The sequence below is a fragment of the Mustela lutreola genome, chromosome 15, assembly GCF_030435805.1.
Source record: "Mustela lutreola isolate mMusLut2 chromosome 15, mMusLut2.pri, whole genome shotgun sequence".
NCBI classification, from domain to species: domain Eukaryota; kingdom Metazoa; phylum Chordata; class Mammalia; order Carnivora; family Mustelidae; genus Mustela; species Mustela lutreola.
Window position 1 is genome coordinate 30749533 of NC_081304.1, and position 15352 is coordinate 30764884.

General features: G+C 40.2%; 1 protein-coding gene across 1 annotated transcript in view; it reads left to right on the forward strand.

The window, feature by feature from the left end:
• Positions 1-15352, forward strand: part of ANKFN1 (ankyrin repeat and fibronectin type III domain containing 1) — a 266145-nt gene that overhangs the window by 96357 nt on the left and 154436 nt on the right. The window contains exon 2 of the mRNA XM_059148501.1: positions 2359-2493. The gene's annotated coding sequence lies outside the window, so the exon portion shown is untranslated. The remainder of the gene's footprint in view (positions 1-2358; positions 2494-15352) is intronic.

A 15352-nucleotide genomic window follows, 5' to 3' on the forward strand; every position in this document is an offset into this window, starting at 1 on the left:
GTAAATAGGAGACTTCACACTTAAACTCTTAGAGCAAAATAGGGATGGCTAATGTAAAGCAAGTAAGTGGAACAAAATGTGATGGATATCACGAAGGGCAAGAAGGTGCTCTAGGACCACAAAGTGGGGAGACTAACAGCCCAAGGGCCAGAAAAGTATCATGGAGAGAGGTGATGTTTAAGCCAAGACTCTAGCGCTGTACATGAGTTATCCAGACAAATGGGACCAAGCATTGGGGCAGAAGAATATCATATGCAGGATTCTGGAATTGAGAGATAGAATGGCATGTCCAAGGATCTGAAAGACGTTTAAAAAGGCTACACATGGAGGGCGAGTAGGAAGGGGGCAAGAAATTAGGCTACAGAGGTAGGCAGAGCCAAATTACAGGGAATTTTGCTAGTTCTCGTTGATAAGCTTTTTGGTAACATTAAAATATTTAGCACAATGTGACACAAGGACTGAGTACTTAATAAACTTAAGTACTGTTCGTTAAGAGCGGATTGAGGAATAAATAGATGAATGAGTGCAATGGACAGAACATGACTCAGTCTTGGGCATTTGCTCTTGGAAGCGATGGCACCATTACTAAAGCTTCATCTCCCTAGGTTTTTACGGCAGATTGAATCATGACCCCTCGGAGGCAGCCCCTAACCTTAGTAGAATGACTCAGTCACCTGGCTTTCCCCAGCAGACGGAATTTAAGTAAATCTGCATTAAAGTCAAAGTTTGTTTAGAGATAAGGATAAAGTTTTACCTGGCAATCATTTAGGCTTAAGCTGCAAAAGGGTAGCCTGACTCTTTCTTAATCCTTGTTGAAAAAATAGCCTTCTGAACCTCAAGGGCACGAATATTGCCAAATTAGATTATTCATAGCAATGCTTCCATGGACAAATAAGTCTAAGAAGAGGGAGAGGGAAAAAAAATATTCCAAAGAGAGATTTTGCCTTTCGAATGAGAAAAGAAAAAGTAAGACAATTGTGAAAAGCTAACCTGCGCCCCTCTATGGGAGATTTTATGAGTCACGGAGTTTCGCCTCAGATCCCAACTGCAGAGCAGACACTTGTCTAGGACGAGTCAGCCGCCAGAATGAAATGCTGTCTCTAGAAAGGGGTGGATTTTTAGGAACACAAGATGCCATTCCCAGGATTCTAATTAATTACCAGGCCAAAAGACTAACACTCCACCCTCTTGTTTATAACTAAGACTTTCTCCTGATTTGCTACAGAGTTGCATTCAAAATTTGGGAGTTGATTTGGCTCTCAGTATAAATAACATACAAGAGTCAGTGCCTAGTAGAAGGGTCCAAAACTATTTCTGAAGTCATCATAGCAGCTAAGCTTTCATTTGGCAGAGAGAGAATCTGAAGAGATCTTTAGAAAGATCCTTAATGCTGTTGCTAGGGACGTCTGTGTGTGTGTATCTGTGTGCTGGGGGGAGGGGGGCTGTTAATATATGCTCTCAATCAGCAATGTCTCCCTAACATAAAAGCAGCCTGTGAAGGTCATTTGCCATTTTATTTCAGAGAGAAACATGATAACTGCCTAAATAAGTGGCTTTCTAGGAAATTCGTTCTCTCTGTTTCATTAGTCATGTACGGCATAACGTCATTAAAGGAGGCAGGTACACCCATACATAGCCGGCATGAAAGGAGCACTGGAATCTTCCTCCTAAGACTGAGCCTCTTCATGTCTTAAGTCCGAGATACGCAGACTACTTCCTCAGAACCTGCTCAGGCGAAAACTCTAGGAATGCTTGAGCAGCTCGGACCAGATTGGAAGCTTTCTTAGCTCTTGCTGGGAGCATGTAAAGGATTGCACAGGTGCCTTAGGTGGAGGAATGCGGTGGCCACCTGTGTGCTGCTCGTCCCAGGGAGCTGTGGCAGTAAGGGGGTGTCTGGTCCCAGGAGAGCTGTCAATCATTTGCAGTCACAGATTGCTGGATGGGCTCTTGGATGCCAGACGATATTTCTTTGCCTGCAGTTGATAGAGTACAAAACTAACTGACTGCCTTGCTGCCCCTCTGCTCATCCTTGAGTGACAGCCAGTTCTGATTCTGGCTTGTTTGCCATGAAGCTTGTTGTCCCTGCATGCCGTTCCTAATGGACCTTACAAACACAATAGGCTAAGGACACACTGAAGTCATGGCATCCTTTTACTACATGCACAAGAGATTGAGAAACCAAGCCTTCTCAGGGTTGCAGTCCTGAGAATACACCTAGATTCAAGCCAAGCTGTTTTCCTCTCCCCTTTCCTCCCTGTGCATCATTTGCTCTTTTATTTTGCAGCAAGAGTAGCTTAGTGATCATGGACTTCAGCTCTTGCCTGAACTGATCCTGTTCACATTTTATTCTTTACACAGAATAGGAAGGAGGTTCGCTTGCTTTGCGCAGAGGCTGAGCCACAGGAGAAAGCAAAGCCAATGTGATTTATTGAATGAAAGCGCTGGACAATTAGCAACAACTTGTTCCTCTGCTGCCTCGAACAACCTAAACTGGTAAGTGAAATTTATTGTTGTCTTTCTTCATATGAATGTGGGGCTTTCTAATTCACTGATTATTTTTTAAATGTATGTGTGTTGCTGCGGTTTAAATGATATAAAAAAATATGCATCTTCCAAAGTTAGCTGCAGGCAGTCCACGAAGAACGCACACAAGCACATACATGTCCATGTGGAGAGGCGAGAATGGGGGTGGGGAAGCCCCATTTCTGATAATTAGGCATTTTATTCGTAGCAAGCTTGAGGACATTATGTGCTTGCCAAACAGATTAACAAGAGCTATGAAAAACAGAATATTCTTTTGTTGTATCAGATCATTTCCCAATCGGGTTCCTGAGTACCTACAAAATACCTGTTGGGTCAGGTAAAGGTGGATCCCATCGTGCTGATAATCCTAAGTGTAAACCCAGGCATCTTGTCTTTAATCTAGCTAGACATGCAGAGTGGGCTACCAGCATTCTGTCCATCCTGGGTGAGCGTGCCTGTGCACAGCATCATGACTGTGATGTTGAAGGTACCTGCTGAGGACATACGGTGAACATGCATGCAGACCCCTGCTTGATCCACTGTGACTTCTGTACCCATATGCTTTACATCCTTCTTTTAATTCCATGAAGATACATGGTTGGTAGGGCATACCAGGTTCCAAGTGGGATATTGTAAGGGTCTTATTACCCATGCTAGTCTTTGGCTCTGCCAAGGCCACTGGGAGTACCACTTATAATCAAGTCTGATTTTGCTTCTCTGCTGGGACACAAAATCCCTGCACTCACTTGATTTCTTCCTGTCCTAAATTAGATGTGAGCCAACCTCTGCAGAGGGGAAAGGTGAATGGAGCAAGCTTTTGCTTTTCCCACTACCACTGCCACTATCATGTCTTCTTTGTCTTTTCTTTGCCTGGCCTACTATAAGGCATTAGGGCCTCACCAATCCATTTCTGCTTGGTTCGGAATCCATACAAATGTTATACAGAGTTTACTATCTTTGGGGCACTCTATCTGCAGTGTATCACTGGCCTTTCAGTTGGAGTTGTGGCCTTGGATGCTGACAAAGATGGATGACGGTAGAATAGTAAACAGCATGCTTTTCTAAATAAAAACCAAAGTTAGGAACTCTGAATGATGGGCAAAATTTTGCAGAGTAGAACGGATCCCAGACCACTCAATAATCAGAGCAGGGTCATTCTCCCATGTGATTTGGCTATTTCACAAACGATGGCATTCTAACAAGAAGGAGATGGAATTGCCTAATGGTTAGAGATATCAGGATAGCAGGGCACCTCTACTCATTCCCAAACTGGGTGCCTTTAGCAAACCCCTTACTTTCCCTGGATCTCCATTCTTCCATTCCCCCCACCCCCTTCCCGATTGTTTCAAAGAAGACATGCTAAGTTCACTTGATTTATCCATGAGGTACTACTTAAAGCTTTCCAATTAAAGATGGAGTAGGTAGTCAAGATCATTGTTCACACACGGCAATCCCAGAGACCAGGCATCAGAAACCTGTGGATGAGGGTTTATATGGGGTGTTGATTCCTCATCAGAGGGATACAGGGTACTCTGAAGGAAGCATGATCATCCTCAGGGGATTAGAAAGGGAGAATAGAACTGAAAAATGGCATTTAAAAAAAAAAACAACTTCAAATAAATAGGTTATGTAAATAATTTTTATCAATACTAGTCAGTAATAACTAACTTTATATATTTAAGACACCATGATACTGAAGATCTTAAATTTTTTGAAATGAACATTTTGAGAGGAGTTAGTTCAAGGATAAGTAGAACCTCTTCATAGAATTTATGTTCAAATTACCCCCCTCCCATGCACATGGAAATAGTAGCTGTAAATGTACTATGATTTATTTGAGGAATTCTGGAAGACTCATTGGCCAGAAGAATTGTACCATCTCTAGGATTAAGGTACCTGAAATTCTTTCATCAGGGATTCAGTTAAATATTGCCATCTTTTATAAAACAAATATTCTTAGGAGGAATGACAAATTAAGACACTCATAGCTTATCATAAGTGAATGTATTAAGTTCAGGAAAACCCAAAGGATGTTGCCTTAATGCTATATTAATTCTTCTGCTTTCTATTTATTTCATACCTGTTTCCAAGAACTTCTCTTGTAATGACCACTTCACTCTTTTTTTTTTTTTAAGATTTATTTATTTAATAGAGAGTGCACACATGCTAACCAGAGGGCAGGGGTGAAGGGTAGGGGTGAGGGAGGAGGAGAGAATCTCAATCAGACTCCCCCTGAATGCAGAGCTCAATATGGGGCTTGATCTCACCAACCTGAGATCACAACCTGAGCCGAAACCAAGAGTTTGACGCACAACCCACTGAACCCCCCACAGGCCCTTTTATTCTTTCATTCTTGATCAGAAAATTAAGTAGCCTTGGGACAAGCTATTGCCTTCTTTTTATGGGATGCTTGAATTAGATGATTTTCCTCTAGACCGTTGAGAGTCACATGTAGGAAGCTAAACTCACCATCTTTCCCCTTTTAGATCCACTCGTCTCCCTGCATTTCTCCTCTTTTCTTAATTATTGGTGCAGCCATTTGGCACTTAGTCAATGAAGCAGAGCTAGCAAAAGCTATCCTCAGGTTTCCTAACGCCTTACATCCCTACCTCCAATCACTAACCAAGTTTGGTCTATCTTACTTTCTCCCTCTTTTTAATCTGCCTAGCCCTCTCTATCCCCATTGTAACATGCTGGAGTTGAAGTCACCAGCTCTTATTCAGTCACCAGGGACTTATTCAGGGGCCTTATATTTGGTTGTGCCTGTTACAGGTCCCCTTCAAACCACCCTCTGGATACTACCAGAGTGATTCTCCAAAAGTGCAAATCGCAGCCTTTCTCTAGTGCTTCCCTCCTGTGAACAGGTTGAAATCTATTATCCTTCATAATGGTATGCAAAACCCTTGATGGCCTAGCCCTGCTATCTTTCCAGACTTCTTTCCCAAGGTCCTAGTGTGAAAGTTGAAATATCCTTTGGAAGTGTCAGTGCCCAAAAGAATTCCATTAGAGCCCCTGTGGACATCAGCCCGCCAGCAATACTATGACATGTCCTAACCTGAGCTCTTATATCTGGAATGCCCTTTCCTGTCCTTCCTGCTCGTTGATTCCTCATTCATTGTCCAAAATGTTGCTCAGTCATCAACATCTCTAACTCATCCCCCATACCCTCTTCTCCTATGACATCTCCTGTCACTCATCCCTCTATGCTATTTCTTGCCTTAAACATTTGAGAGCGCTGTTAAGAGGCTAAGCTCTCAAATCATCTCTCAAATCCATATTGCCTCCCATTTGAATCCCAGATCTGCCCCCTTAGTAGTTCCCTAATTCCCTACTACATAAGGTGGGGATAACAGTAGTCCTTACTTCACAAGGCTATTTTGGGATTCAGAGAGCTGATGCACATAAAGGTATTATTCTGAAGAGTGCCTGACTCAGAAAGTGCTATAGAAGTAAAAGCCATTATCATTATTCCATAATCTTACATATCACACTATTTCAAACATATATACATATACTTGTGTAACTGTCTTCCTCGTTAGCCGGTGAACTCTTTGGGGTACAGGTAGAGTAATCAACTTGCCTGGGGTTTTCCCAGATTTAGCACTGAAAGTCCTGCATCCTGAGTACGCCCTCAGTCCCAGGCAAACCAAGACAGTCGGTCACTCCATGGCTATTTCTTACTCACCCCTGAAGTCCCAGGGTCTGTCACAGGATACGTAGGTTACCAAGATGATCACCCAAAGGGTTTATCAAATTAAAGAACCAAAATTAATTGTCTTTTTTCACCTTCTTCCTCATAAACATCCTTTTAAACTTCAAAAATAAGTCTTCTTCCTACTGTGAAGTCACCACTGACGTTTGGAAACTTATCACTGAACAACTGAATGTATTTTTTTAAATGCACAGGAACCTGAAAGGCTGCTTCCGCCCTGTTACATATTATCAGTGTAACAGTATCAGCCACTCCTTAGCAATCAAAGACATACCTGTCATGGTAAGAGTGGGTGGGGAATAGGAGAAGGGTCACACTTTCTTTTCTGTCTAGTGATGGGCAGGTTGAAGTGTAAAGGTCCCCAGTTCACATCACAGTCTGAAGAGCAATCTTGTCGCAGTCAGAAATGTTCCCTTCGCTGAATGTATCTGTCTACCCAGCTGTCAAGAATGGCTAGAGTTACTGTTTCTAATATGCTTTGTCTTACAACTGCTCCTCACCCAAACTGGCTCAGATCTTTTTTCACAATACAAACATGATAAGAAAGTCCCACAACCAAACTCCTCTGAAAAAGGGACTCTGGATGTGCCACAACTCATAACAAGGACAGGATCTTCTCCTTAGAATCAAGGTCTAGGAAGAAACTGGCAGATGGCCAGAACAAGTACCCTCAGGCAGAATAATAGCAGAATTGCTAAGAGCATGGACTTTGGAGTCAGATTCAATCCTGCTTCCTCCATGTACTGGCTATAGAATCTTAGATAAACTTCCTAACCTCTCCGGGCCTCCGTGTCCCTGCTTGCACATGATGGTTTAATGACAGTCCCAACTTCCTCATAGGGCTATTATTATATTTTGTCTTAGCCTTGAAAGTAAAACCCGAGGCAAAGCCAATTGTGAATGTTCTGTTGGGTATTGGGAGACACAACCTCAGGGCATTAAGAATGGAGCCATCATGGTTAAAGGGAAATGAGTAGAGAAAGAAGGGAACACAAATATAGGTGGTTTGTAACTGAACTAGCCAAGGCTTCATGAGAAAACACATCTAGAGGTTTGTGTGTGATTGCTTCTAAGAAGCCCTCAAAACAGTCCATAAGGGAAGAATGGAGAAGAAATCATCTGAGGGCTACTTCTGGTCCCCTGCCTCGCCTTGGTCCAGTTTTCACACTTCCAGATGGTGACCCAGTCCCTCATGGTAGCCATGAGTAAAGCTGGAGCCTCCCTCCGTGGGTCTGGTCGGGTCAGAGCTGTTGCAGCTCCTGTCACAGCCAGCACGGTGGGGGCCATGCCAGAACCCACCCTTCACTTGATACAGCTGGTGTTTGGAGACAGGAAAATGGTGGCAGCCAAGGCTATCTACTAGAGCAAGCAGCCAGAACCCAGGGAACAGGTGGGTTTTTTTTTCTTTTTAAAGATTTTATTTATTTATTTGACAGAGAGAAATCACAAGTAGATGGAGAGGCAGGCAGGCAGAGAGAGAGAGAGGGAAGCAGGCTCTCTGCTGCCCGATGTGGGACTCGATCCCAGGACTCTGAGATCATGACCTGAGCCAAAGGCAGCGGCTTAACCCACTGAGCCACCCAGGTGCCCGGGAACAGGTGGTTTTAAAGTAAATCTGGGGAGGCTCCACTCTCCACAGATTATTCTTGCCATTTTGGGTCTGGATTCTCCAGGCTGCTATCACTCTTTCCTTAAAGTTTGGTCCAGGTGTATTAAAAGTGTAGCTGGGATTATGCTGTAATAAAGAACAGAAATTTTAATTTTCATAAAGTGTAATTCATCAATTTGTTGTATGGTTTGTGCTCTCTGTGCCTTTTCTAAGAAATCACTGTCTTATTCAAGTTCACAAAGATTTTCTCCTGTGTTTTTTTCTGGAAGTTTTACAGTGTGAGCTTTTGCAGTTTGGTCTCTAATCTATTTCATTTCAAGTTAATTTTTTATATATGGTATGAAGTAGGGGTTGAGGTTTTGTTTTTGCATACAGATATTTCATTGTCCCAGCACTAGTTTTTGGAAAACGTCTTCTTCCCTATTGAATTACCTTGACATCTTTGTCAAAAATCAGTCCATCAAATATGTGCGTGCTATTTCTAGACTCTCTGTTTGGTTTCATTTAATCTGTATGTCTGTCTTTATGCCACAGTCTTTATCTGGAGAGCTATCTTTATACCAATACCACAGATCTTGTTCACCATGACTTTATAGCAAGTCTTGAAATCAGATAGTGTAAGCTTTACAACTTTTTATTCTTTTTCAAAGTTGTTTTGGCTATTTTAGATCCTTCCACTTTTATAAAAATTTCAGAATCAGCTTTTTGATTTCTTAAAAAAAAAAAAAAAAAAAAAAAAAACCAAACCTGCTACATTGGGACTGCATTGAATCTAGCATTAAGTTTGGAAGAATTAACATCTTAACAATATTGATTCTTCTGATCTGATCCATAAAGAAAGTATACACCCCTGTTTATCTAGGTTTTCTTTAATTTTACACATTAATGTCATGTAGTTTCAAGTGTACAAGTTTGCTTTCATTTTGTTTATTGCTAAGTAGATTTTTATAGAATTATTAGACTATTCTACAAAATGCTCATGTCATCTGCAAATGAAGGCTTGCTTTCTTTCCAGTGTTTATGCCTCATTTTTCTCGCCTTATTCTCTAGCTAGAATGCCCAGTATAATAGAAGACATAGGAATGGACATCCATGCCTTGTTACTAATCCTAGGAGGAATCACTTGGTCTTTAGTTAAGTATAATGTTGTCTGTAGGTTTTTGTAGATTGTCTTTATCAGGTTGAGGAAGTTCCCTTATATTCCTGGAAGCTTTTTTTTTTTTTTTTTTTTTTTTTTTAATGAACAGATGTGGAATAATGTCAAATGCTTCTTTGTTTGCATCTGTTAAGATGACCATATGATTTTTAAAATTCTGTTAATGAAATGAATTACATTGATGAACAGTTGAATGTTATACATAACCCTGCTTTCCTGGAATAAACCCTACTTGATTGTGATGTATTATCCTTTATGTATATTGCTGGATTTTATTTGCTAACATCATGTTGAGCTTTTTTGCTTCTGTGTTTATGATAGACATTGAGCAGTAGTTTTCTTTTCTTGTAATGCCTGTTTTCTGGTATTGATATCAGGGCAATGCTAGCCTCGAAAATGAAACCAACTTTTTGGAAGAGTTTTGTGTAGAATTGGTATTTTTTTTTTCTTAAATGTCTGGCAGGCTGTAACATTTAACATGACCTTTATTAAATATTGTGGGAGAAAAGAAACTATTAGGATGGAAAAAGAAAGAATAAAACTAGAGACTAGCTTTCCCATACAGGTTCTTTTCCTGTCTCCCAAATTCTGGCCCTGTAGCTGTATTGCAGAGACCAGCCCACCTTCAATCAACAGATCTGTTTGCTCTTCTCTTTGGAGCTCAGGTTCCCTAAAGCCTCTGTGAATGAAGAAAAGAAAAGGTACATTTATTTCCTTAGAGAAACTCCAAGAGTTTTTCCTTATTTACATAATGCCTAAAAATTGATTAATAGGATATACCCATCCAAGGAATACTACTCAGCAATAAAAAGTGAAGAACTACTGATAGACATAACAATGTAGGTGAATCTCAAGATAATTAAGCCAAGTTAAAGAAGGCAGATTTAAAAAAAGAGAGAGTGCATAGTGATTATTCCATTTGTATGACATTCTAGAAAAGGAAGCCTTTCTAGAAAGCAGCAAGCAATAGTTGCCTGAGAGGAGCAGGCTTAAAATAAGTATTTTTTGCACATTTGTTTCTCTCAGGCACTTTGCTAAATAATTCATATGTATTGTCTCATTTAAGACTCTAATATTTAGACATGATTTTTATAATTGAGGTAAGGAATACTGGTAATGATAAGGAAATTGAAGGTTAGGGACAATAAATAATTTGCCCAATGTCATGCAGTTCATAGGTTGAAGAGCCAAACCCAAATTAGATCAGCCTGATATCAAAGTCCCTACCTTTTATTTAAGGTTTATTTATTTATCTGGGAGAGAGACAACACAAGTGGGAAGCGCAGAGGGACGGGGGCAGAATCTCAAGCATGCGCCCTGCTGAGTGTGAAGCCTGATGCAGGACCCATCTCACAACCCTGAGATTGTGACCTGAGCCTAAATCAAAGAGTTACTCGCCCTACCAAATGAGCCACCCAGGCACCCCAAAGTCCCTACTTTTAAAACTGTGCTTAAAACTTATCATGATTATCTGAGGTTGAAGAATGGAGTAAAATATAACTATAGATCTCAGCCTGTTTCAGTAAAAGTGGCTAACAAGGAATGCCCTCTGAAAAGTGACATCCCAGACTTAACACAAGGAAAACAATTTCCTTGCCAGTTCTCCTCCTAGGATTCTGTATCTGTTTTGCCCATCAGGTATTTCATTCAACATTTGAGTCTCTTTTTCTTCTCCAGTTAAATTTAATACAGAAATGCAGAGAGTACTGTTGCTATTGTTTTCTAGACAGTTATCTGGGTGCTCCCGGAATGATGCAATATGTTACTAAAATTCCCAGCAAGAATCATATGGCATATGAAAACAGTAACTGAGGAAAAGTTAATACATTTTGTACTTCTTTAAATTTATTCCTCAGTATTTTAATCTTTTTAATGTCATGCGATAATAGAATTGTTTTCTTCATTTTCATTTCATTGTCTTAAATCAGAAGAATAGAAGAGTTATAAACAAAAGATAGACTTATATTGTCTTATATTTTTATTACCTTTTATATTTACCTCCATAGTTTGCTCTTTCTTCCTTGTGTGGATTTGAGTCACTGATTAGTATCCTTTCATTTCAGCCTGAAGGATTCCCTTTAATATTTCTCTCTCTTTTTTAAAGTTTTATTTATTTTTAGAGGTGGTGGCAGAGGAAGAGGGAGAAAGAGAATCTCAAGCAGACTCTCCACTGAGCAAGAAGCCCAACGTGGGGCTCAGTCTCACAACCCTGAGATCAAGAGTTAGATACTTGGGGTGCCTGGGTGGCTCAGTGGGTTAAGCCTCTGCTTTCGGCTGAGGTCATGATACCAGGGTCCTGGGACCGAGCCCCACATAGGGCTCTCTGCTCAGCAGGGAGCCTGCTTTCTCCTCTCTCTCTGACTGCCTCTCTGCCTGCTTGTTATCTCTAATAAATCAATCAATCAATCTTTTTAAAAAGAGTTAGATACTTAAAAGACTGAGCCACCCAGTTGTCCCTCCCTTTAATATTTCTTTTTTTTAAAAAAAGATTTTATTTATTTATTTGACACAGAGAGAGAGAGAGAGAGAGAGAGAGAGAGAGATCCCAAGCAGGCAAAGAGAGAGGCAAAAGCAGGCTTCCTGCTGAGCAGAGCCCAATGTGGGGCTTGATCCCAGGACCCTGAGATCATGACCTGGGCTGAAGGCAGAGGCTTAACCCACTGAGCCACCCAGGTGCCCCAGCTCCCTTTAATATTTCTTGTAGGAAAGGTATGCTATAAAATTCTGTTAGTATTTTTTTATCCATAAATGTCTTACTGTCACCTTCATTTTTGAAGAGTTGTTTTGCTGTATAGAGAAACTCTTATTTAAAAGTCTTATTTGACAGTCTTTGTTTTGGCATTTGGAATAGGTCATCCCACTTCCCTCTGGCCTCTATTGTTTTCTAGTGAAAAATCAGCTGTAATTCTTCCTGAGAATTTCTTGTATGTAATGTTATTTCTTTTTTTTTTTTAAATTATTTTTATTAGCATGTAATGTATTATTTGCCCCAGGGGTACAGGCCAAAGGTCATCAGGCTTACACATGCCACAGCACTCACCATATCGCATACCCTCCCCAATGTCTGTAACCCAACCACCCTCTCCCGACCCACCTCCCTCCGGCAACCCTCAGTTTCTTTTGTGAGATTAAGAGTCTCCTGTGGTCTGTCTCCCTCCCAATCCCATCTTGTTTCATTTTTTCCTTCCCTACCCACCACAACCCACACTCTGCTTCTCAAATTCCTCATGTCAGGAAGATCATTTGATAATTGTCTTTTTCTGATTGACTTACTTTGCTAAGCACAATACCTTCTAGTTCCATCCACTATGTCACAAATAGCAAGATTTCACTTCTTTTGATGACTGCATAGTATTCCATTGTGTATATATACCACATCTTCTTTATCCATTCATCTGTTGATGGACATCTAGGTTCTTTCCATAGTTTGGCTATTGTGGACATTGCTGCTATAAACATTTGGGTGCAGGTGCCCCTTTGAGTCACTACATTTGTATCTTTAGGGTAAATACCCAGTAGTGCAATTTCTGGGTCATAGGGCAGCTCTGTTTTCAACTTTTTGAGGAACCTCCATGCTGTTTTCCAGAGTGGCTGCACCAGCTTGCATTCCCACCAACAGTGTAGGAGCGTTCCCCTTTCTCTGCATCCTCTCCAACATCTGTCATTTCCTGACTTGTTCATTTTAGCCAAGCGTGTGAGTTGACTGGTGTGAGTTGGTATCTCATTGTGTTTTTGATTTGTATTTCCCTGATGCCGAGTGATGTTGAGCACTTTTTCATGTGTCTGTTGGTGATTTGGATGTCTTCTTTGCAGAAATGTCTGTTCATGTCCTCTGCTCATTTCTTGATTGGATTATTTGTTCCTTGGGTGTTGGGTTTGGTAAGTTCTTTATAGATTTTGGATACTAGCCCTTTATCTGATATGTCATTTGCAAATATCTTCTCCCATTCTGGTTGCCTTTTGGTTTTGTAGACTGTTTCTTTTGCTGTGAAAAAGCTCTTTATCTTGATGAAGTCCCAATAGTTCATTTTTGCCCTTGCTTCCCGTTGCCTTTGTCAGTGTTCCCAGGAAGAAGTTGCTGCAGCTGAGGTTGAGAGGTTGCTGCCTGTGTTCTCCTCAAGGATTTTGATGGATTCCTGTCTCACATTGAGGTCTTTATCCATTTTGAGTCTGTTTTTGTGTGTGGTGTAAGGAAATGGTCCAGTTTCATTCTTCTGCATTTGGCTGTCCCATTTTCCCAACACCATTTGTTGAAGAAATTGTCTTCTTTCCATTGAACATTCTTTCTTGCTTTGTCAAAGATTAATTGACCCTAGAGTTGAGAGTCTATTCCTGGGCTCTCTGTTCTCTTTCAATGACCTATGTGCCTGGTTTTGTGCCAGTACCATACTGTCTTGATGATGACAGCTTTGTAATAGAGCTTGATGTCTGGAATTGTGATGCCACGAACGTTGGCTTTCTTTTTCAACATCCCTCTGGCTATATGGGGTCTTTTCTGGCTCCATATAAATTTTAGGATTATTTTTCTCATGGTATTTTGATAGGGATTGCATTAAATGTATAGATTGCTTTAGGTAACATAGACATTTTCACAGTATTTGTTCTTCCAATCCATGAGCATGGAACGTTTTTTTCATTTCTTTGTGTCTCCCTCAATTTCTTTCATGAGTACTTTATAGTTTTCTGAGTACAGATTCTTTGCCTCTTTGGTTAGGTTTGTTCCTAGGTAGCTAATGGTTTAGAGTACCATTGTAAATGGGATTGACTCCTTAATTTCTCTTTCTTCTGTCTTGCTGTTGGTATATAGAAATGCAACTGATTTCTGTGCATTGATTTTATATCCTGACATGTTACTGAATTCCTGTATGAGTTCTAGCAGTTTTGCAGTGGAGTCTTTTGGACTGATACATAAAGTATCATATCATCTGTAAAGAGTGAGATTTTGACTTCTTCTTTGCTGATTCAGATGCCTTTTATTTCTTTTTGTTGTCTGGTTGCTGAGGGTAGGACTTCTAGTAATACCATTTTGAATTGAACATCCAAAATTTTGAATAGCAGTGGTGATAGTGGACATCCCTGCCATCTTTCTGACCTTAGGGGTAAAGCTCCCAGTTCTTCCCCCTTGAGAATGATATTTAATGTGGGTTTTTCATAGATGGCTTTTATGACACTTTCCCTACACTTTGAAGAGTTTTGATCAAGAAAGAGTGCTGTACTTTGTCAAATGCTTTTTTTGACATTTTGACATTGAGAGTATCATATGGTTCTTATTCTTTCTTTTATTAATGTATTGTATCACATTGATTCATGTGCGGATGTTGAGCCAACTTTGCAGCCCAGGAATAAATCCCACTTGGTCATGGTGAATAATTCTTTTAATGTTCCATGTGCACTAGAGAAGAATGTGTATTCTGTTGTTTTGGGATGGAATGTTCTGAATATATCTGTGATGTCCATCTGGTCCAGTGTGTCATTTAAGGCCTTTATTTCCTTGTTTATCTTTTGCTTGGATGATCTGTCCATTTCAGTGAGGGGGGGGTGTTAAAGTCCCCTACTATTATTGTGTTATTTCCTGTGTGTTTGATTTTGTTATTAATTGGTTTATATAATTGGCTGCTCCCATGTTAGGGGCATAGATATTTTTGTTAGTGTTATTGTTTTTGTTATTTGTTATTGTTAGCTATTCTTGTTGGACAGACTCTTTAAGTATGGCATAGTGTCCTTCCTCAACTCTTATTATAGTTTTTGGCTTAAAATCTAATTTATCTGATATAAGAATTGCCACCCCAGCTTTCTTTTGATGTCCATTAGCATGGTAAATTGTTTTCCACCCCCTAACTTTAAATCTGAAGGTGTCTAAAATGAGTTTCTTGTAGACAGCATTTTGATGGGTTTTGGTTTTTTATCCATTCTGATATCCTGTGTCTTTTGAGTGGGGCATTTAGCCTATTTACATTCAGAGTAACTATTGAAAGATATGAATTTAGTACTATTGTATTGCCTGTAAGGTGACTGTTACTGTATATTGTCTCTGTTCCTTTTGGATCTACTACTTTTAGGCTCTCTCTTTGCTTAGAGGACCCCTTTCAATATTTCCTGTAGGGATGGTTTGGTGTTTGCAAATTCTTTTAATTTTTGTTTGTCCAGGAAGTTTTTTTTATCTCTCTTTCTATTTCCAGTGATAGCCTAGCTGGATATAGTATTCTTAGCTGCATGTTTTTCTCATTTAGTGCTCTGAATATATCATTCCAGTTCTTTCTGGCCTGCCAGGTCTCTGTGGATAAGTCTGCTGCTAGTCTTAACATTTCTACCATTGTATGTTACAGACCTCTTGTCCCAAGCTGCTTTCAGG